The 23,507-nt window shown below is 43.1% G+C and overlaps 2 non-coding genes and 1 pseudogene across 2 annotated transcripts; all 3 read left to right on the top strand.

Annotated features, from left to right (window-relative positions):
- The first annotated feature begins 2,153 nt into the window (after nucleotides 1-2,153).
- Nucleotides 2,154-18,655, top strand: LOC141040971 (small ribosomal subunit protein uS13m-like; annotated as a pseudogene).
- On the top strand, nucleotides 5,967-6,039 carry TRNAK-UUU (transfer RNA lysine (anticodon UUU)). The gene has a single exon. It is a non-coding gene; the product is annotated as a tRNA-Lys (tRNA).
- Nucleotides 8,898-8,971, top strand: TRNAW-CCA (transfer RNA tryptophan (anticodon CCA)). Its single transcript has one exon. It is a non-coding gene; the product is annotated as a tRNA-Trp (tRNA).
- Nucleotides 18,656-23,507: the final 4,852 nt, after the last annotated feature.

Consider the following 23,507-nt stretch of genomic DNA (forward strand, 5'->3'; position numbering starts at 1 on the left):
AGTCAGCACCGATCAGGCAAGAAGCAGACAGTAAGCTAAGAATAATGGAAGAAGGTGGTCGCTCAGCCAAAGCCCTAGTTCAACCAGAACAGTAGGGAAAGCGGTAGAGGCCGCTCCGTAGCTTTGGTCGTCGCACTCTAATCCGCATTAGAAGAAGCAGCTATTCTATTGCTTGGCTATAAAGCCTATAAGTAAGAACTCTGGGGAAGGAATCCGATCTGCAGATGAAGCAGAAGCAGGCAAAAGGCGAGCGCACAGTGAGGAATTTTCCATACTAGATCGACTCAACATTACCGAATCTACTCTGAGACTCTCTTCTCTTCATGGTTGGCTGTAAAAAAAGAGTCTCTTTAGTCCCCAACTCTATGGATTTTACTTTTTGGCCCCTGCTCTCGACGTTTGCTCGGGACGGGAGGCTATGAAATAGTTGAAAGCAGATGCAGCATTAAAGGAAGTCAATCCAGTAGCCTTAAGTCGTACCGAACACTATGTCCTAATAGTAAGGGATTTCTTTCAACCCGGTGGTAAGCCGGTGGTACCCGGAGAAAACGTTGCCCGAAGGAAGGGACTAAACCCATCTGTTCAAGTAGTAGCCAAGTACTACCGAAGGAGTATCTCCGAGTTAAGGAGTACCGAAGGGAAGGAAGAAAAACCAAGTGAAAGAAAGAGATCGCAATGGTCTAAGATATAGTCAGTGAACAATAACTCAGATCTGATGTCGGATCGAAACAAAAATGCAAAAAGACAACACAAACGTAAAAGATCGAACTCTAATTTAGTTACTGAGTGAGATGTTTTGCTACCTACAAAAGGTTGGTTCTTCCCCTACAACCCCTACCCCTCCAAGGCAGTACTCTTCATCGGCAAATCCGAATGTCTTGATTCGAGTTGAGACCCGCCTACAGAAATTGATCCATCAACAGCTTTTTCTATAGTGGCAGGAAGTCTCCAACTCTTCGATATGCGCTAGCTAGGTAATCCCTTTACTTAATCCGATATGGGATCTCTTCCTACAAGAAAGGAACTGAACTGGCTTGCCCGGAAAGAATGGATTGCGACCCTTGGAGAGCTAATGGTACTGGATTAATAGCGCACTGATTGAACCGACCCCGGACGTACCACTGGGGAACCTGTGGCTGGAGAGAATCTCTCGCGATGGAGAAATGTCAAATGGGAAGCTCTATGGAGGCACACATCGTGTCGTTCGTCATCGAAATGGGACTGACTCGCTCGGGAACAGGCACAGGATTGAGGAACTTTCTGGCGTAACACACCCGTAATGGGGCAATCTGACTAGCTGGTCAAAACCCTTTCCGCAGTGTTTAAGTGGTGCTGGAAGGAATCAAGAGGGGAGGAGGAAAGTTGTACCAGGTGGAAGGAGAAGAGCTGATTGCTACTAAATCAGAACAAGCTTAGTTCTGCATGATGGCTCAATGGTGCATGGTCAACTCAGTAAACCTAACATCTCTGATCTCTGATCCAATTTCAACCCTACTGAACTCTTAAGAGTAGGTGTTTTAAGAACCTAAGTCCTTACAAAAAAAAGAATCCATGATCACTATATACCCCCGAAGGTACTGAGCCCAAACATCTGAAGCCATACGGATACTCACATCTGCAAAAGGCTGAGATTGAGAATTGAGGAATTGCTGAAGAATTCACTGATACAATCCTCTACTAGCCCCTTTGCTTCACGTGTGCTGTTAGTGAAGAAGAAGGATGGGACATGGAGGATGTGCATTGAAACCAGGCAGCTGAATGCCAGTACAGTAAAGAAGAAATACCCAATTCCGGCACATAGATGCCCTATTGGATGAGTGGTGCTAAATATTACAGCAAGATTGACTTAAGATCTGGCTATCATCAGATCAGGATGAGAGAGGAAGACAAGCCCAAAACTTCATTCAGAACCCTGTAACTATGAATTCAATGTGATGCGGGCTTACAAATGCTCCTGTAACGTTTCAAGCACTCATGAATGATGTGTTCAAGCCCGGAAGATTTGTGTTGGTTTGATGATATACTTCTTGACAGTAAAACACTGAAGGAGCATCAACAGCACTTGCAGCTAACACTTTTTCTGCGGAATCAGCTACATGCTAAGATGAGCAAGTGTGAGTTTTGACTTTCAAAGGCGGAATATTAGGGGTAAAATGGAAAATAAGGTGGCAGATGCATTTAATAGGAGAAAGGCCGGAACATCTGTCCAGCTGGTCCAAGGTGTGCAAACCGCTTTGTGAAGGCCGACTGAGAATGAGGGATCTAGTAGTGTATTTCGAAGCCTTCTAGGCAAAGCTGCTTTGGCGTGCACTGAAAGGGCGTCCTCCTTTCCTATATTATACCAGAGGTGAGTGCATAATCTGGTGTAGAACGGAGGGGATATCCTAAGTTGATGTGCACAAGTGCTTCCTCTGATTGAAGTCGATTGCCTCAACCAATTTCTTAGTACATCAACACAAGAAGTGGCGAATTGGGGATGGTACTACCTCAGTGAAACTGTGAGAAGGTGGGTAGGTGGGGCCTCTCAACCAAGGCATCGCGGTTGGCGAGTGGGGACTCTACTGAATTCTAGCATGGGTGTGGTAGATTACTGACGTGAAGCCGGACCTCTATGAGTGCTCTACATGGCCAGATCAAAGCTATTCTAAAAACTAGATCCATTGGAGTGGGAAGTACTCAAGATGTAGAAGAGGACTCAAGCAGGTTTGGTCCTCTTTCTATGATGTGTTCTTAGAACCCACTACCCTCCATCCTAAAAGACCATGTGACCATCGGATTCACCTCACGATAGTCAACCAGTGAATCAAAGGCCTTATAGGTATTCACACCACCGGATGAAATTTAAGCCATAATCAAGGAGTTACTCTAGAATGGTACTCTACAACCAAGTTCATGCCTCACTGGCTCTTCTTGTAAAGAAGAAAGAAGGTTCGTGGCGCCTATGGATTATAGGCAACTCAATTCGCAAACCGTAAAAAAGAAATACCCGATACCGGTCATTGATGATCTTCTGGATGAGCTACACGGTTATACTGTGTACTCAACAATCGTTTTATCTATTCCCACATCGATTCACCAATCCTTGAACTCATTATGGATAGAAGGTCCGTAGAAGTGAAAGTAGGACGACGGGAGAAAAGAGTAAGGAGTACCGGAAAAGGAAGATTTTGGACTTTCTGCCCACGAAGAAATAGTAGCATTTGAAACTGGAAAGATTTACTTTGGATAGTAAATCCCCAAGGAAGGGCTATAATCCAAACAAAGGAGGAGCTAGCGGACAGTTCGAATTTCAACGATTAGGGAGGGGAATGAAACACTTGTCTTTCACAATCAATTCTTTCTTTTTTTATGTTTAGGACACGCGAAGCGAGAGCGAAACTCGCTATGAGGAGAAGACTCGGCAAGAGAGGTTTGAACAAGAGGAACTGCCGTCTAGTTGAGTTTGATCATTCTCTCTTTCTATCTCTCTTTCTTTCAAGAGCTGAATAAGGGCATATCTGCAAAGGAGAGAGAAATCGGACTTTCTTCTTTACCCCCCTCATTATTCAAGACGTGAATATAAAGTGTATTGTACTCCCTTGGATCTTTTCCGGGATCTTTACTCGTCGTTGATCAAGGAAGCTAGAAGGAAGATGGGTGGTAGGGTGAATGGACATTCGTATCTTCTCTGACTCGTCGGTTAGGAGAGTAGCGACCAAAAAGAAATCATTATACAGGATAACTGCTGTAGAGATAAAATGCAGGAAGGAGAAAGTTGGTTTCAATGAGTCATGTGAATTGTAGAAGAAATAGGTAAACAAGGCGGGTTAATATATATACGTTGAAAAGCAAGGGGATAAATTGAGCGAAATGAAGAGCAATCCAGAATCCTATTTTGTATACTATAAGAAAAAGGCACTGAAAACTTGGAAACGGAAGATGTTGTAACTGATATGGGTAGTCACACATTAGGCAAAATGGTGTAGTGGTTGGGCCAGGTAGCTTCTTCTTTTGAACAGCATTTCATTTTTTTGGATGCTTTCTACTATGTTTCAAGTGATCAAAGAAGAGTTTATTTCCCACTACTCATATCACATCTTATGTGTTGATGCAAGCTGACTAAATCAATAAGATGGTATTCGTATTTGATTAGACAAGATGATATTCTTCTTTATTTCGGAGCACAACAATCTGGATCTCTATCTTATAGCTTATCCTTCCTATTCTGTATGTATTACGGTCATGTCAAGTCAATGGTCTGTCTGCCCTACAACCGGTCTTGAATGGCTTCAGTGAATTGTTTGCTGAGCCTACAGAGTGACCTCCTAGGAGGACAATAGACCACAAAATACCCTTACTACCAGGCACTAAACCTGTCAATCATTAGAGAAGGGACAGAGTTCAAGATAAGACTATCTTGCCTGTTTGGTAGAGAGAGTACCGGGTATTCCGATGGTTAAAGATTCAAGTCTTAGTGGCAAAGGGGGACAGCTTTGGCCTGCAACCGTTTCCACTTTATGGCCCACAGCTTGTGTTCTTCGGTATTAATTCGGTTTCTGTTTGTTTGGCTTGTCTCGTGCACCACCTGAATTGAATCATAGTAATGGGACTTTGGTAATCCAGTGATGAAGTCAATGCTGATAATGGACCATGCTTCATCAGGAATGGGTAGAGGATCGAAGAGGCCAGGGAGTTTTTAATGTTCTACCTTAGCTTGCTGACAGATTTGACACTTGTTGACAAAAGATACCACTGATTGAAAGATTCCTATCTAAGCAAATAGTGCCTTGATGCGGTGATAAGTAGCAGTAATGCCAGAGTGGGCACCAATACCACTGGCATGAAGTGCTTGCAAGATGTTTTTTTTCATTTAGAAGTTTGCACCAACCCATACTCTTCCTCTATATCGAATGACCCCATTATGCAATGAATATTTGCTATTCTTGTGAGTGCTCAGGACTGCCAATTCAGATAGTAAATTCTGGGTGAATGTGTCTTTGTTGTACCCTGCTACAATATCAGTGAGCCATTGTGGTTGACAGGAAGTAATGGCATTGAGTTCATCTGGCTCATGTAATCTAGATAGTGGTGCATCAGCTGCCCTATTCTCTGAGCCTTTTATTGGATGGTATATTGTAATCCCATGAGCTTGAGGAAAGGAAAGCTTTGTGTTGCATTGGTGTTTTAAGTCTTTGAGCAGTCAAATGAGCTAAGCTCCTGTGAATGAAACGCCTGTCCTGCTAAGCCCAAACTCTAATATGCTTGACTTGGAAGTAGGCCACTCTTTCACTGTGAGGATCTTCTTTTAGTCTGTAGCCACCCCTTGCCCACTAATGACATGACCCAGGTATTCTATCTGTGGTTGAGCAAATGAACATTTATTCAACTTCACATATAGTTGATTCTGCTTCAGAAGGTCAAATACTTGCTGCAAATGGGTGACATGATCTTGCAAGGATTTGATGTAGATTAAGCTGTCATCAACAAAAACAAGTACACAAACCCTAGTCAGCTCAGCCAGAATTGTGTTCATAGCACTCTGGAGGGTGGGTGGTGCATTTGTGAGCCCAAATAGCCTAAAATTCATAGTGACGTGGGTCTTGAATGCCGTTTTGTATTCGTCTGCTTCATGTAATCTTATCTGATGGTAACCAGCTCTCAGATCCAGCTTAGTAAACCAAACAGCACAAGATAACTCATCCAACAATTCTTCAACTACATGCATTGGGTATTTTATTAGACGAATCCATCTTATTTCCTTATTTCTCTATTTTGGTAGCAGGAGAAGTAGTTTGTTCAGGCCGGACTTCAAAGTAGTCTCCCCCATTGACCTTCTTTTTTAGATAGAATCCTCAATGAGTGGAAAGGACTCCCAAACTTGCTCCACAGTACTATACAATACAGAGCCGCACCCTTGTGATATGATAAGAAGAAAAGGGGCCAGGCCGCCCTCTTTTGTTTTCCGCACCAAGCCTTCTTGTAAAATCGAGTGTATAGCTCAGTTGGTAGAGCATTGGGCTTTTAACCTAATGGTCGCAGGTTCAAGTCCTGTTATACCCAAAACAAAAAAAAACCACTCTTGTATTCGTAAGGATGCATAGTAGCCTTCACAAAGCACTCTTTGGCCTTGAGAAAAGCCCCTTTCTCATCAACATCTCGACTTCGCTCGTTGTTTGAGGTAAGTATAAAGGAGATCAGACTGGCTCGGTCATTGATAGGCCGTCCTTCTCCTTATTCATTGGATAGGGCGCGGGGGAAAGTCAAGTCAAGCACTAGTTAGTTGGGGTGGGATGCACCAAAGCAGCGTTCGTTGCACTAGCGCCTTATCTTTTGAAGCTAAACAGAGGCTCGAAAGACGGAGTACGTCCGAATTCGTTGGCTGCCTTTTTGTAGTGCGCAAGTCAGAGTGAACTTCTTCTTCTGTTCTGCGAATCTACTAACAAGAACTGCCGTACAGTCCTATCTTTTTTTAAGAAAGATCATAGATGAACATTTCGTTTCGTTACCTAAGTAGTTGAGCAATTCATTCCAAGGTAAACAAAGAGGTATTTCCTTTTCTCATTCAGTCCTTCTCTCCTTCCATCCCAGTAGGCCTATTCATGCTTTTTTGCTATCCATCTTGATCAAATAGAAGAAGGGGAAATTCAGACTAGGCAAAACACCTCAAAAAGTGAAAAAAAAAGATAAAACAACTTTCTTATTGTCAAGTAGTAAACCATAGTTCTCATCCTAGGAAACAATATCGATCATCGGTTCAGAGCTCCCAACTACGAAGCTCTTTTCTAGAGCGAGTCAACAATTCGTGGATCCATGGTTTGGATGAAGCTATGTACCCGGGTAGAGATGATTTGTCTCAAAGATGTTCCGCTCATCCAAGAATCTGAAACTTCATCTACATAAACTCATAAATAGCCCTTTGCTTTCTTTTCTCGACTTCAAAAGGTAATCAATCCTTTCTTTTCATCTTTTATCAAGTCTTCCTCTTCCTAATTGAGTCAATCAGGGATAGAAATTCAGATCAACTATGAGGAGTAGGGCTGCTGGGCAAGTGAATGAACTCTATCCTAGGCATTTCCAATAAGTTCAGTGAAGTGAGGGCGAAGCCTTTTTGGAGAGGGAAAATACACTCCAAATGATATTCCATAATGGAAGGAATGAGTGGAAGATTTACCGAAAGAAAAAAATACGATACTTTTCTAGTCGTAGGTAGGGCTACCTATGTAGTTTCGAGCTTCGGGCGTACCAAATTCAATAGGCTAGGTTATAGCTGACAGATTTCTTTAAGAACTAGCCGCCTATAAGCCTCGCTAGTAGTATTCTTGCCCAGTGCCGGAGTAGTGACTCACAAGGTAAGTTCTCCTCGATGCATTTCCAACACTCTCTTTTTCTACGTACACTTTTGATTCCTCAGTAGGTAGGGACAACGTTTGAGATATCATCCGACCGTCTATTTCTCACTGATTGGGAGATTGGATTGGAATCGGAGGAGAACTGATTGGATGTCATGGAACGAATGGGGCACTACGTTGGTTACCCACTGCTAGCCTAGCGGAGATTTCTCTATTTGTTGAAAGTGGAAAGGATTCATATTTGAATCGGAAAGTTGGGCTCGTTCACTCACACCTTTCTTTGATTATCGATGACTTGGCTTCTTGCTCAAGTAAGCACCCAGCATACCAACTCATTATCCTTGGGGCTCGGCTCGCTCCTTCCTATATACGTTATTCTTTCTTTGCTACTCTCGTAATGACGTTCCGAAAGAAATCAAGGTTACCAGGTCACAGCTCTAATTCTTCTTCCCTTATAGAACCTTCCCGCAAGAAATCAGTGGAAGTGGGTCCGCCCCTACAACTCATCAAATCTGCCTTCTTTTCTGTTCTGCGCTGTACATATTCTCAAGTTATGAGAAAGAATGGATTTGAATGCAATTTTGAATTAACAAAATAAACGAATGAAGAATATTGTTACCTCTTATCTGATAAGCAATCAAAGCATTTGAACTGCTCAATGAACAATAAAGAGAGAGCTAAGGTAAAAAAGTATATGTGTTACTAATAGTAAACCAATTTTATTTGGAGTTTGCTTTCAGCTGAACATGTTATAACTACAAATGAGGTGAGGCTTGATTAGGTGGCTTTGCAAGAACTAGGGAGGAACACAAGTTATGTACTTTAGGCTAAACATATGAATTTCGAAGATCAACTTTTCCAATTGGACATAAACAAAAGCAACCAATAATATATATATATATATATATATATAAACTTCCATAATATTTTCTCTATGGTGAAGTAATTTCATCGATAACCACTAAACGATTAAGTAGCGATGTATGCAAAGCTAGACAACGAACATTTCATAATACACTCGTTCTGCATATCTTTAGGATAAAAGATAAAACTGCGAAAAAATCCGTTTTCCTAAATAAAAAGATCAAGATATCTATTTTCTATGGTTCTTATTTCGTTGAAAACGTTTCCATGAGACTTTCTTTCATTGAAGAAGTCCATGACTTGTTCTAGGTGATATGAGGTTGAACAGGCTTTAGAAAAAATGCAAAGAAGGGTACATGAGGGTGGAATAAAAATCAAAAAGATGACCCCTTCTTTCTTCCTGAGCATTACCGATAAATATTCATTCTTTATACGTTAGGTTGGGTTTCAGATGTATATCATTTATTATATGAAACCAAAAAGAAGAAATTACAAGAAAGTTGTATATAGATGGAGGAATAAATTATGATGTGGAAAACAAGGCAGGGGTTCAAATCCTATCATCCCTACCTATTACTTCTCCTATGGGCAGTAACGAGGGATCAATTGAGATCGATTCAAATTGGACAAAATTCAGAGTTTCATTTTTCTATATGCATGCGGTACAAAAATCATCCTTTTCTTTACTGCTTTATCTCCCGGAAAGCGCTCTTAGTTCAGTTCGGTAGAACGTGTGTCTCCAAAACCCAATGTCGTAGGTTCAAATCCTACAGAGCGTGATTCTGTTCTTATTATGTCGAATCCAGAAAAAAGAACTTATATAAATATAAGAAAATGAGACAGTAATGAGGTCCATATCGTCATCGTAATAAAAAGAAAGATCTGCAAGCCTTCTTTATGGGAGTCGGGGCTTTCTGATTTGAAGTTGCTGGAAAAGGACCTCTGTGATCGGTTGATCATTAGTCGTTTTTTAAGGTAAGTAGGCAGGGTTGTCTTGATCGAAACCGAACTTCAATTCCACCCAGCTCAGATTCTATGCAGCAGTGGGGAAGACCTGTTTATACTTTTATTGAGAATTCCATATCTTCCTGCCGCACCCCAATTCTTTCCCAGCAGTTGAAAATTGATATGAGATCTTGAACCCAGCGGGCTCCTATGTTCTGGGCAGAGGCATTGATGCGGGCTATTAGAATAAGGTGGTAAGGTCCAGGCATCTTCAAACCCCACATATGCCCTCTTTGATCTAGTAAGGGGAATGAAAGAAACAGGAATGTTGCACAGTAAAGTGTCAGCACTCATCCCCAAACTCCATAGGCCCCGCAATAGAAAGAGTTTACTTCGGTGCCGGAGAGCCAAAACCGCTAACCGAAACAAGACATATTCACTTTGACCACAGCCACCCGCACTTGCCTACCCAACTGGCTATTTTAGTTATTCTCTCTTCAACCTTCCTCTAACCTAAAATAGTCATACCGCTCCCCCTTTAGAGATAGATTTATTTATTCTCTAAGCTAGCTAAACGCCCGAAACATAATAAGCTAAGCCTCCGTCGATTTAGCCAAAGCAGGCCTGGAGAAAATAATGGGAGTCGGTGTCCCTTAAACGCCTTGTTTCCTCTTCTTTACGGTGGCTTCTTCTTAAATGAAAGAAGATCTCTGCTGCGCTTATGCCTTCAAACCCGAAAACAGTGGTTATTACGACACCAGGTGAAATAGCTGCTTTTTCTTCTCTTCCTCCCCTCGACCTATTGAAGTTGCGCTCACCCGCAGCCCTAAGCCCTACAGTTCCTTCGCTTACCGCCTAATCTTAATCTATTGCCCTTCCTCCAAGAGAAGAAACGGCACCAACCAATACAATGGCTGCTAGTTCCAGGGAAGCTGCTTCAATGGAAGTTGGATTGCCTAGTTGCTTTTGAGTTCGATTTGAACTAGTTTCTAAGTTTTTTTTTCATCCATGCCTATAAGTATAATTATCTTTTCCAATACGAGTGTTCCATCGGACTTACTCCATTTGCTTCTAGGGTCCATTTGCTTCTAGGGATAGATAGGGCTGGAGTCGTCAGTGCTAGAATGAAATGTGAATGAGAGCATAGATTGATTGTCTCACTGCATGTACGTATAGTAACCGGTTAATAATACTAAGGGTCCCTAATACTAATCTCGACATGAGAGGAACGTGTCCTCTCGGCCTTGATATATACTAACAAATATGGTTTTTTCACTCAGACATGAGAGGTGAGATCAATTATATGATGGAGACAGATGGAGGAGTAGAAAGTGAGAGATTGTGGCGTGAAGCACATGTAAGGTGTACAACTCTTGAGACGGATGCATCGAGGTGCCGGCCTGTGAGAACGCTCGTCATAGCGTTGCGCCATAATTTTGTGATGGGTCTTTCGTTTTAAAAAAAGGAGTTTTTCGGGTCTAGTTTACCGGTCCGTCAATAAATGCGTATGAAAAGTGAAATAGTTGATGTGATGGATGTGCCCGGTATCGATCAATGAAACATCGGCTCGACGCAGGATTTCAATAGAACGAAAAACATCGTAAGTAGTAGAGGGATAGGTACTTATTCCCGGGCAGCGGCTTTAGAGTAGGAAAGGGTGTGGCCATAGTTTCTTGCACACCGAAGCTATTAGTGACCCGCTTTGGAGACTCATCCCAGGGAAAAGGTAGGAGCGCTAAAAGCATCTGTTGGTGGGTAATCAGCGGAGCAGCTTCTTTACACGCCGAAGTAGATATGTATGGTCAGGGGAAACCGACAAAGGAACCATAAGCTAGAATACTGGTATCAAGAGATGACAGGTACAACCCCATCTTCTATTTTGAAAGGAAAAAAGAAGAGGTGCACACGGCTAACTAATCTAAATAATGAGTGAGAAAAGACCTTCCTTCGTGGGCATTGACCGCTAAAGATGCCACTGCTTCTCTATCCGAGACAACAACTAACACTTCTTTTGGTGTTACTACCCCAAACCCCAATCATTCTGTTCGCTCATACCACGTATCAATAATCACTCCAATCTGACACCTGCGCCATGTTTATCGATCAAAAATGAATGAACTTCTGGTTCAGAAACCAATCGTGTGGATACGTGGACACAATGGGATTATTCCTGCGAGTAAGAAGCGTTCACAATCGGGTAATTCGTACCTCCAGCTGTCTAAAAATAAATATCTCACCTAGCAGGAACGTAAATCCCAACTAGATTAGATGGAAACGCGTATCATGTGAGGAATCAATCCTACACTCCTTTCTGGCTATTTGAAAGTCGTGCTAGCATTCTTTTTTATAAACAGGAATGGAAACAGAGCTTTAGCCTTACTTAGCTTTATAAAGAGAATCAACTTATCTCCTTTCCTTTGCAACATTACCGAAGGAAGCTCGACGTAAGGATTGCATACTTTCTCTTTATAGATATTATTGTTATATATAACTTGTGTCTTTCATCATGACTAGGGTTTCATTTCCTCGCGCAGCAGTGAGTACCCATAGTATCTATCGTTTACGGCTAGGACGCCCTCTAATCCACCTCATGCTAGGAATCCATCTCTATGCTTTGGTTGGGGTCTAGCGGATTCAAAGCCATCGGATCTTAGTCAAATGCACTTTTTTCCAAAGAAGACAGATTGAGAAAGGGCTAGCGGTATTAAAGCAAACCAAGCCCTGACGACTCCTTTCCTTTTTACAGGTGTACAGGACCCGAAGGGAGAAATAGACCCACACCGGACGAGTTAAGCGCTAGGCGTTTTCTCGCTGGTTAGCGCATTCGTGTACCATGGACCCCATAACCCATTGTATGCCCTAAAGCCCTGAACCCCACTTTCTCCGCCTTTCGAAGGTCATACCACTAGTGTAGTACTGAAACGAGGATTGCGCCTAGCGTAGGACACCTAACTTGACTCAGCATCCCTTGCTAAAAACAAACAAGGTGGGTTTGTTTAAACAATGGGTACTTCCGGAATCGAAGCCAAACAAAGGGCGAAGCCTAGGACTTGAAAGAAAACGGAAGCAGTGATACGAAAACCAAAATAAGAAAGAATTAGACGCATAGGACTATCTTATCCACAGTGTTTTTCAACACACCCTCATCAGATCATTTACGCGGGTCTGACACAGGCAGTGAAGAAAAAACTATAGACGATATAGATTCGTAGCTCTCGTCGTCTCTTACTCGCTCTAGAAATAGGTGGTGATCAGGAACTTAAGCTCATAGAAACGGAATGTTACAGAGAAGGTAAGGCACTACCAGTTACTTCGCCTTGTGCTATAGAGTTCAAAGAGCCGGACGTAGGTAGCTCTATAAATACATCACCAGCGTAAGTTCTTTCTCTCAGGTTCTCTCTGCTCCGAGTGAAGGAGTTGGGAAGTCAAAAGATGCTTCGAAGGAAGATTCCCACCTTTGTTCAGCTATTGAGCTGAGCGCACTACACTAGGTCGAAGTCCGTTGCTTGTCATTTTCAAGGTGACGACACCGCTCGAGACATTGGTTCACACGTGGGTTCGAATCCCAAAAGCCAGATCGCTTACTAATCGTGAAGATAGTTACTCGCTCGATTTCTAGGAATTTGAGTTGCTCAAAAGGAGTTGCTTGTTTGTTACGAACCAGTGAACCTACTCGCTTCCTCGGAACCAGAACTTAACCGGATGCTGGCGACCAGACCCCAATCGTTGAACTCGCTTTACCCACCGATAGGAACCTGATTAGTAGGTTTAATAGAATATTGATTTCTATTTCTTGTTGCTAATGGACATCACATCGTTCGCTTGCGGCTGAAGTGGAGATACGGCAGTAGATCCAGAAACCAAGCAAGGGATAACATTTCTTCTTAACATCCACCCCCATACCGCCTATCTAGGGGGCTTCAGGGATAGATGAGGGCTTTCTTTGTGCATATGGTTTAATGATTCATACACACCTTCTCTTCTTTGATGAATATCCCTATTCTGGATCTATTGCCTTAGTTCATAGCATAGGTTTCGCTTGAGGTGGAGCGCTAAGCAAGAGAAAGTGTTATCGCTATACGAAAGGAAGGGGAAGATGCCTACTTAACCGTATATCTGCCTTTGTGGCTGAGCACAAGAAATGACACTCTACCTAGTAATAAGCATAACAATAGCAGCACGATTACCTTGACTTTCCTTCTTCTCCTCGGAACGTCAAGTCGGTCGGAAAGAAAGCGCGGTGTAGCTGGCATCAGCATCTCTTGTCAGGTTCGCACGCACAAGGGTGGTAGGTAGGTCTCTTTACGTGTCCCGCGAGGCTTTGATCTTTCCATGTATTGGCGCATAGAGATTTGACTGAGCAGTTGTATTTCTTTTATGCACATTTACTTATGTTGATAGAGGGAGTGGGATGAAAAACGCATAGTAGGAGATTGCCTACCTACCGTCTCGTAGGAGACCCAAACCTCGCATACGGGTGAACCGAGTCGGGTGAGTAGGCTGGATTGCTAAGTTCTACCTCCGTTTGATCCTCTACCGGCTCTAGTGGTCATATAAAGGAACACAAGCGGGTAACCACTTAGGGAACTAGGACCCGGTATCTGCTGATTCCACTGGAGTGACTTACTCTCGGAGGGAGAACCGGTTCTTGAATCTGTTAGTAGTACACGTAGGCGCGCGAGCACTACGATATCAGAACTTACTTTTTTATTCCATTTTCGTGCTTAAACAACGATTCGCCCGTGGGATGATCAGTGGGGTTGATGCCCTGTAATCATACATAGTTGGACTTTGTGCGTGCCTTGCTTGTACAATCAGAAGCTGCAGGAGGAACCTTCCATGGAGGACAGGTGGTGAGCTCTGGATCCTAAGACTGTGACACGATGCAACACTTCCCATTTTAGGCGGAGCTTGCTTTGGGACTGTGGATACACGACCTTTTTGAGGACAATGTCGCCTTGGAGAATACTCGCTCTTTAACTCGGAGTCGTAGAAGCTAGTGTTGTCATGCTTGCTCGAAACATGCTTGAGGAGTGATGTGTCTCATATTCAAGCGACGTTGCTTCGGAGAGCGACCACCAAGGAGCATCTTGAAGTGGAGTACGACGACTTCTGCTCCAAGGGAGAAAGGTATGCGCTTGTGAGGCGGCTTTTGCTTGCACAGTTGCTTTTGAAGATGATCCACCCCATTTTCTCAGAAGAGAAGTCAGAACATGTGTTTTTCACGACCCGGACGATAGAGAGCACTTTCCAATAAGCATTACAGACTGATCACATGGTACTCTCTCTACGCCCAATGGACCTTCCACTACTGCGCCAGGAAGAAAGCTGGATCGACGTGTTATAAGCCGTCACCGTAGCGGAGAGAAGCTAGATGGCTTATCGAGTGCTAGCTATCAGCATAGGTAGTATTTTGGTACCAACAGGCCAAGCTAGCGGAATTCTTCACAGGGAAACAACATCTTGAACTTGGAAATGATCGTTTCAACGAAAACAGTCTATTTATGAGAAATGCTATGTTATGTTTTTTCCGCCCGGTGAGTAGATACGAATCGAGGTATTGATTTGTTTTGCTACCAGGAGGGGGGTTCGGGTACACGCCAGCTCTTTCTCATATAGCTAAAAAACACAAGTGATTTTGTCTTGTCAAAGTAAAATACTCAGGGCAATCTACTCATATCAAGCGGGTCTTAGCAGAGTCCAATTTATCAAAGTTTCATTGTGACCTTTATTCTGGTTAGGGGCAAGCAAGAAAGGGTGAATACGGGAGTTTTATTTTCTTTCTGGGCAACTTTCCCAAGTCGTTCCACAAGAGATAAAAAGGATATAATGGTGATGAAGACAAAGCGCATAGAGCGCATACAGTTACCTTTTCATTTAATGAATTTCGTATAGAGAAGCAAGTTCTCATATCGGATCTGGAGATGCTTTCCTGTTGGTTAGTGGTCCTACCCGTATCGATCCTTCTATTGAGAAGCACCATCCGGAAAATGAGTTACCCGCAGCTCGAGCAGAACTACTCCGAAAGTCATCTTAAGTAACTTAGGTCACCTAAAGTCACACTAGTGCCTCCATCTCAAGGAATCTATAAAAGATACCAGAAAGCCCCAAGAAGATATGGATGCGATAAACTCTCTGAGCCGAGAGGTGAAAGTTCCGGTGGTGATGGTGGGCGGGCCAGTCGATCCGTACCGATGCTTACGTTCGGCTTTGCTCCTATCTTAGCAATCCGAACTTACTATTCAAGATGGGCTCCTGGCAGGCTGGAGCCACCTACTCAATGCGATCTTCCGAATGGAATGTATCAAGAGCGTTCTTCCTTTGGTCACTCAGGTTAAGGAAACTATTCCTACTGTACTCGAGTCGAAAGCTGTTAGCGCTGCATGCGCAAGGTTCCCGTTCACTTCTATTACTTCCGGGCTGGCCAAGTCGACCGAACGGAGAAAACACCCGATCCGATAGTGGAAGAAGAGAAACTCGATGCAGCTGCCTAGTCATAGATCTTACCCTATGTATCTCCTGGGAACTTCACACCCACACAATAAAGATATTGGGAATGGAGACTTCGAAGACGAAAGTGATAGTAGCAAGCAGGCTTATCGGTGGGCTAGGGGTCTTTAACTAACACAAGCCTGAGAAGGAAGCGTTCATGAATATCAATCATTAAGAAAGTTGTCCTTGTTTGTGCGTTGGGTATTACAAAGGACGGAAAGAGAAGGAAGAAGCGTTGGTCAGGGAATAACATGGGTCCCTACCAGGAAGGCCAAATTATGCTGTCTATAATTACATCGGTAGGACTTTTCCCAAAACCTATAACTGGGTGTTATAGCTGAGTGTGTTTGCTTCAATGCTTGGATTTATCCATAGCTGAGGCGAGCAAAACTCCCCTCTTTGTTGTCTCTGGCCATCTCGGGTTAGGTATGCGTTAGACACCAGAAATGGGTTGTATATGAATAAGAATTTGGACGCGTGCGGAAACACGTTCGCTCTACTTCGGCCGAGAACTGAGGGGCCGACACAAGACCTATTTCATTTCGGGGTGGACGTCTGGTTCAAACAGTTGAGGGGAAGCCAAGAGAAGACGCTATTGGCAATTAATCAAAGGGTTTTGTTTGATGCGAGTAAGTAAATTTATCGTGAAGATCTAGCCAAGCTATCGTCGGGTGGAACTTTCCTTCAGATGGCCCCATTAAACTATATTGTCAATAGATCGGCTTATAACTCTTACGACTTGTCGGCGACGACTGACAGGATGCCCCTGTGAGTGCTATTCCATGTGCTGGAAAACCTCTTTGGCACATCTTTCGCGATCTAGTTAACATCACTTTAGTGACTCATGTCTTCCATGGCTTAAACCTGCTTATTATACTAGAAACAATGGAATACCTCAAGTTGGATATAGGTGAGGTGGGACTTAAGAATGCCTTGTCTGGAACATCTCTTCAAAGCCAGAATTAGCGTATAGAAAGGAAGCAGCATTTCCTTTCAGCTGCTTTTAAAAAGTCCCCGGGGATATAGCCCACTTCTCATTTGTCAACACCAGCTTCTCTTCTCTTTTCGATCGTAAGTAGTAGAGGGATAGGTACTTATTCCCGGGCAGCGGTATCATTGCTGCTCCCCGCCTAATGTGGATCATTGTGCAATGCTTATGTGAAATCTCAATCCAAAACTGATTCGTTTCGTTGGAAAAACCAACGCCGACGTCAAGATCAGTCTCCTTTCCTTTCAAAAGTGAGCGAGGAGAGCTGAAAAAGATTGAGTTACCTGGAGAAGAACAAATTCGATTTAATAACACAAACAGTACAAAGCGTCTCGCACGTCCATTCTTTTATTTTCGATTTTTCCCGTCCGGAGTTGGATTTGCAGCTTGTGAACCGGCTTTTGGAAGGGGTGGAGGCACCTACCTTGAAAGAAAGGAACCTCCTTTTCAAAATATATGGAATTGCGCCCGCAAATCAACAGGCTTTGCTTTTTGAAATCACAAAAATGGTAGAATCATACATGCGGCAGGCAAAAATGGTTTTGCCACCTGCATACGATGTTACCTGGTTTTGTAACCAGTTTGTGGGCGAGGATCCTGCCTCGAGTCTAAGGGATACTTTCGTAGATTTACATTTCAAGGGGCGCGAAAGCTTCACTTGGAACACGGGCTTTGTTAATTTTTATCACGAAATATGGAGGGCCGAAGACTCCCCGCCGGGTAGCGCTATAAGTGCTCCGAATCAGCTTTTTTGGAAAACCCATTGGATCAATTTGCCATTTACCCAATAATTGATCTTCATGTGGGCCACTTTTATTTTACATTTACAAATGCAGTCTTGTATATGCTGCTCACTGTCGTTTTGGTCGTTTTTCTGTTTTTTGTTGTTACGAATAAGGGAGGTGGAAAGTCAGTGCCAAATGCATGGCAATCCTTGGTCGAGCTTATTTATGATTTCGTGCTGAACCTGGTAAACGAACAAATAGGTGGTCTTTCCGGAAATGTGAAACAAAAGTTTTTCCCTCGCATCTCGGTCACTTTTACTTTTTCGTTATTTCGTAATCCCCAGGGTATGATACCCTTTAGCTTCACAGTGACAAGTCATTTTCTCATTACTTTGGCTCTTTCATTTTTCCATTTTTATAGGCATTACGATCGTTGGATTTCAAAGACATGGGCTTCATTTTTTTAGCTTCTTATTACCTGCGGGAGTCCCGCCGTTAGCACCTTTCTTAGTACTCCTTGAGCTAATCTCTTATTGTTTTCGTGCATTAAGCTTAGGAATACGTTTATTTGCTAATATGATGGTCGGTCATAGTTTAGTAAAGATTTTAAGTGGGTTTGCTTGGACTATGCTATTTCTGAATAATATTTTCTATTTCATAGGAGATCTTGGTCCCTTATTTATAGTTCTAGCATTAACCGGTTTGGAATTAGGTGTAGCTATATCACAAGCTCATGTTTCTACGATCTCAATTTGTATTTACTTGAATGATGCTACAAATCTCCATCAAAATGAGTCATTTCATAATTGAATAAAAACGAGGAGCCGAAGATTCTAGGGGGCTACAGCTGCGCTTTTGCAGCACTGAACATGGTTCCGGGTACTCAAGATATTGCGTTTGTGTTTCGAGAGGTGTAGATTGTAGATTCCAGCCGAGAAGACCAGGAAAAGATAAGGATAAAGAATGTCATATATCTCAGGAGCTAGATCACTTCCCGATGAACAAGTCAGAATTGCCTCAACAAAAATGGATGGAATTGGACCAAAAAAGCCATTCAGCTTCGTTATCGATTAGGTATCAGTAGGAACATCAAGATGAATGAGTTAACTAAGTATCGGATCGACCAAATTGAACAAATGATAGCTCAAGATCATGTTGTTCATTGGGAATTGAAGAGGGGAGAACGAGCAGACATCGAACGATTAATTTCTATTTCTCGTTATCGTGGAATTCGTCATCAAGATGGATCGCCCTTACGCGGTCAATGAACTCATACTAATGCAAGGACTGCTCGCAAGCAAATTCGGAAATGAAAGAAGGCTACCGAAAGAACAAGCAACGGATTTCGCGCTCATCCCTTGCTAAAGCGCATATGTTTTCTTGCTCCTTGGTACTTGTCTGATCAATCACACTGTTCATTAGTTCACTTGATTTTTCGTTCGATGTCTTGAACCGCTTACTAATCACGTATACGTATAGTAGGCCCCCTTCGCCACTCCACGTCTGGCCCGTCTTGGTCTCGCTCACTTCGCCCGCCTATCGTATCGGCTCGGCTTCGTCCGTCAAGCGACAGCTTCTGCCTCTGACGGCTTCACTATCGCTCATGACTGGTAGTAGTTGTCTCTATGTAGTAGTCGGCCTTTGTTAAGCTTCGCCAGAAGCGACTAGTCGCTTCCCGAATGCCTCTTTCTTGTACTAATTAATGTGTATGGTCTAGTCTTTCCAATGCCTCCTTCCTTGCCGCCAACGCACGCTAGATGGAGAGTAAGCAAGCTACCTTGCTTGCAATGCATTCGTTAAACGGTAGCTTCCGCGCCCTTCCTGCCTGCTTCAATTGATGTGAATGATCGTGTCTTCGACATCAATTTCAGTCTGATTAGATATGTCATTGAAACAAATCTGTTTTGTCTCTGTTTTCTTTTCGGATGATGAGGATGAGCCAGCCGATCCTAACATAATTTTGGAGGATCCGGACGACGAAGCCTCAAAATCAGATAAAGATGTCTCTGACGCGACCGGACTTCCACTAGATTTTTATAGGGGTCAGGAGGGAAAAGATATGTTGTTTTCTATCAGTCCCAAGCGGATACTCCCCAGCTTCCATGGTCCGCTTCCGAGGAAGAGATGCGGGAGGACCCAGGGCCAGAGCAAGTTGGGTTGGGGTATAGAGCCGTAAGCGCGGTGGGGGTGACAGAGGATGTGCTCGTACGGTTCATAGTTGGGTATGATATTCTTGTGGATTGTTGGGAACGTCCTCTATATTCGAAATATGCCTTTCTAGGAGCATTACGATCTGCAGCTCAAATGGTCCCTTATGAAGTCTCTATTGGTCTTATTCTTATTGTGCGCCTTGTGAGCACGGTTGGATCCGCGAAGGCAATTGCTCGGATCTTCCCCTAACCCAACCCGGGAACGGACCGGAGAGAACCGCAGCATGAGGAATGTCCGCGTCTCGCCGCAAGGCTCATTTTGAGTTTTGGGTCATAGGGCGGGCAGTGCAGTCCGGGGCACAAGGGTCCTGGTACTACCCAGGTGCGAAGAACCCCGGAGGCGGCTGCAATGAGCAAAATTGTAACTCACCGGCCTAAACGATGAGCAAACACTCGAACGTGAGAGCAAGGGATCACCCAACGAACATGTTTTCCTTCTCTCTTCCGGGCACACACCCTATCGGGTGACGCCACTGACAAACACCCTAAAGGGGAACGCAACACTTCCTATAACAGAAAAAGCAATATCTGAAATCTTTAAGCAACTAAAAAAGACGTATACTAAAAAATATGTGTTGAAAAGGGATGGTCAATAACAAGATGAACCCGATGCCCAATCTTCCCAATAGTATTCCTTAACTCTTGAATTGATACACTTGTTCATGGCATCTATTCTCTATCTTCACTTTTCACCTTCTCATGCTTAACCTCAGTGATCTGTTCCTCCTAGACATCCTTCTGCGTACAAAAACAGAAGAAGAAGCACGGGCATAAATCAATAGAATATTTTAGTTTCAGAAGTCTTTTTTGATTGGTATATCAATCATGGTTTATAGGGAAATAGTTAGAATAGGAAAGCTCTGTTAGTTACTAATGTTTGGGTTTTTGTTTACGGCAATAGTAGGTTTCTTGCTTGTCATATTTAGAATATAAGCATCAGTTACATTTGACGTCCAGCCTTTTTATAGAAGAGAAAGGAAGGTTAAGGGCAAGGGCGCAGCATAATATATAAGAAAAACTTGATCTTTGAGGGGAAATTTTTCCAACTAGACCGATAAATGAGAAAAAGTACCAGCCGTACCAAGAACCAAAGGCACCAGCTTTCATTGATATATATACCGTATCTTTTAGCTGAAAAATCTATGGATAAGAACCGGCTCTGGGAGGAGGGGTGGCGCGACAGAGCAATGAAAAGCTGGGATCTTTCCTTATCTTCGGTCGTGACGCCTTTTCCTTTTGTATCAGAAAGCGCAACAAAACATCCTTCTCGCGGGTTATCTTCTACTCAAGCAAGCTCTCTCCTATTCTTCATCCACCAGCTACAAGGAACGTAGGAGCACAAGAGGGTCATCATCTTCTAAAACGATTGGCTTTCGATCTGCTTTCCAAGAGGTGGTTTCTGACATGACCAGAAAGAGTGGAATTCTTGTTAGGATTGGCATGTCAAGTTGCTTTCTCGGACCCTAACATAAACCACCTTATCCTCACTCAGATTGTTCTTTTGGACTGAGCAGAAGCACGACCTCTATCTGACGTTTTCTCTATCCCTTCTAATCTCTCAATGGCATTTCCATCTCTCGATTCAATCAATCAAGTAAGTCCGGATGACACTTGTCTTTATTTAGTGTTTCCCCGGCTATTCAGCCATTACTTGCATCTCAGGTTCTTTGTACCCTTTTTTAGTGCCATGCACACTGAGGTTTCTGGCATGACCGAATCTTTTGAGAATATCGCTTATTACGTTAATTTCTTCATCTTGATGTACTCAATCCATTCAAATTCCATAATTCCAATGCTATAATCCCTATATTAAGATGAAGTAAGAAAGCATCAGCCCTCTTATTTTCTGTCTTCTATGAAAGAATGTAGCTTGCTCTTTCAACCCGGGGCCCCCTCTGGGGAACTGTTTGAGTTTTAGCATCGACCCCATTTCCTTTTGATTGTATTACGCTTGACTCGCTGCAAAACATTTCGCTTTCTGCGCCACGCTCGTACGTGGTTTACACTCCTTGCCTTTCATCTGACTTTGCCATCGGGCAATTGTTTGTTTTCAACTGGATTGGATTCCGAACCAAGAAAGATAGGCAACTTTTACTTGAAAGAAAGGAGCTTCAGAACTCTTGTATTCCACCGAATAAGAATAAGAATAAGAGCAAGAAGGGGCTATCTTTGTGAAGGGACCGGCACCAGAAAGTAGATCATATGGCCTTTCTTTCGCCAAAATCAAGTAAAGCCCCGGCCCAAGAAATGCAGCAAAGCAAGTCGTCTTTGGTTTGGAGCTCAATTCCCGGATGTATAGGCTTGATCGAGTGCCTTACCTGAAATCGACGATATAAAGTGGGCTCTTTAGCTTGCTCCGACAGAGGTCTCCTTCTCCCTTAGCAGCAAGACCAGTCCCTACCTCTTTTCAATCAATCTTTCATACCGTATGCCTTTTCTACGCCTAAAACAAGTTCATGTCTCTCCTCTCTGAAGTCGGACCTTTTTGAAAAGTAGTACGCTTTCTTTCGTGGTGTTCAGGATCCCATGCTTTGTAGTTCACGCATGGCTTTCTCTAACGAAGCTAATGCCGAAAATGAAAGATCTTAAACGGAAAGACACATGAGGTGGCGAAAAACGAAAAAAGAGAAAGAGCTTACCAACTTCTCTGAACCCGGTAGCCAGCGGAGCCCTTATTCATGGGTTAGGGACTAGCATTGAACAAAGTTGGTGACAGCCAAAGAAAAAGTGAAAGGGCAAGTAAATAATCTAAACATGCTGGTAAGCAGCAAAAAAAGAATAAAAGTAACGCGCCCTACCTGTTAGTAAAGTAAGGCCTTCCAGAGCCTATCTAACACAGACATACACGCGGATGAGGACACAGAAATAAATGGACGTCGATCCGGTACTGAAATTGCATAGCAAAAAATGCAATATGTTCATACTTGATGAAACGCACATCATCCAATTCATGATTTAAGAACAAGATCACGAGATATTGACTTTTTTTACATCTGTAACTACATTCTCACATCTCTTTTTTGATCTCATGACTTTTTATGCGATCGGAAAACGAATGAGATCAGAAAGATAGGCGGACGACTTGACCATAAGGTCGGATGTTTCCGTGACCTTTTTGGGGGAAAGCTGGTTAAACAAAACTAGGGATAGCTAGCAGGTATTTTCTAAAGGTTCAAAAAGAAGGTATTTCAAAAGGGCTTTGGCAAAGGAGGTTCACCTTGCCTGCTTTCCTTGTCCTTCGTTCATCGATATCCTATACTGGATACCTTTGCCTTTTCCGAGTGGAGGCAGTAGGCTATTCTCGTTCTTAGCTTTATACGCCGAAACATGCCATTGCGTAGGCTCGTAGGCGTAATTCGTATTCGTATTTGTTATTGGCGTACGTAATTTCCTTACTACGTCTATCGCTCGTAGAAATATCTCTAAATAGGAATCGTAGTCCTCATATGTACATCTTTCGTATTGTGATAAAGCACCTATGCCGCTAGAAATAGTAGCGCCTTAAAGAAGGCGTTCCAGGTTCTTTTTCCCCTGGTTTGTATCAGAGCTGACCACTGATAATAGGAAAAATGAAACATTTTTTGTGTTTTAATTCATTCTCAATCTTGTTTCCCCTTGCGCTCCGAGGGAAATAAAGGGGAAATCACTGATTCATTTGGAGCTATTTTCTAACTGACTCATTGACATGAGAGATTGGATGCGATGCGCCAGTCACTCGTACTACAGCGGACAAAGGTCACCGGCAAACGACCGTTCCACAATGGAACCTGGCACTACTGTTTGCCCTAAGGGCCGACCCACCTTTTCAGAGAAACAGACACATGACATCACTATATTACGCATTTTCGAGATAAGAAAGTGGATAATGCACTCTTCCCTTTTTTACATTTTAAACTCATGTTCATGGTCTGTTTTATTCCAAATTGTCGGCCGTGTGAAAAGAAAGAAGAGAAAT

This window comes from Aegilops tauschii, chromosome 2, assembly GCF_002575655.3.
Source record: "Aegilops tauschii subsp. strangulata cultivar AL8/78 chromosome 2, Aet v6.0, whole genome shotgun sequence".
In the NCBI taxonomy this organism is placed as follows: domain Eukaryota; kingdom Viridiplantae; phylum Streptophyta; class Magnoliopsida; order Poales; family Poaceae; genus Aegilops; species Aegilops tauschii.